Consider the following 985-nt stretch of genomic DNA (forward strand, 5'->3'; position numbering starts at 1 on the left):
GAAAACTGGGCTTTGCTGTGGGGATATGGACAGAATCACAGAATCACATAATAATGAGGTTGGAAGAGACCTTTAAGATCATCAAGTCCAACCTATGCCCTAACTAACACCTCAACTAGCCTATAGCACCAAGTGCCATGTCCAGTCTTTTTTTAAACACATCCAGAGATGGTGATTCTACCACCTCCCTGGGAAGAGCATTCCAGAACTTTATTATTCTTTTGGTGAAAAACTTTTTCCTAATATCCAACCTATACCTTCCCTGACGTAGCTTGAGACTAACATCACAAGGCAGTACTTTAAATTCTAGGGCTCTTGAGTTGTCTGTGTATCTATAAAAGCAGAATAATTATTTAACATTCCTACTATTAGCAAGTTTGTACCAAATTTGGAGAGTGCTGTGAATGGTTTGGGGGTACTGACTAATGGTATTAAAGGGACCAATGGGGCCAAGGTCTTTTCTGGGCTATATTTGTGCACTGTTAATGACTTCTATAATTAAAGGCATAGTAGAAGCCTATGTCTCTTTAGTATTTAGGTACAAATCTGCCTTTTCTCATCCACACAATTAGTTCTACTTAAGGCTGTTAGGACAGAGAGGCAAATGGGTAATCTCAGAAATTAAGAGAACTGCACTAGAACTGAAGAGGCATGGAGAAGTAGACCTCAGATCCCATTATCTGAACTCATTTTATTAAGGGCATATTTGCACTGTATTTGCAATTCCCTCAGAATCCCATTGCTGGGGAACGTCTGCAGAGCAATTATGTTATCACAGATGCTAATGCGGCCTCGGGGAGGGAGGGGAGCAGGAATCCTGCAGCTGTGGAGAGAAAATCTCACATTTTAATGATGGCTAATGAACGCTTGGCATGGCACCTTTGTTCTTCCTCCTTCCTCCTCATGGAAGCTCGCTCCGTGTGGAGCTGGGAAGTCAGTGGGGCTATACATTTGCCTGCTGGTGAGCTATAATGTAGCAGCTGTT

This window comes from Geospiza fortis, unplaced genomic scaffold (assembly GCF_000277835.1).
Source record: "Geospiza fortis unplaced genomic scaffold, GeoFor_1.0 scaffold55, whole genome shotgun sequence".
In the NCBI taxonomy this organism is placed as follows: Eukaryota; Metazoa; Chordata; class Aves; order Passeriformes; family Thraupidae; genus Geospiza; species Geospiza fortis.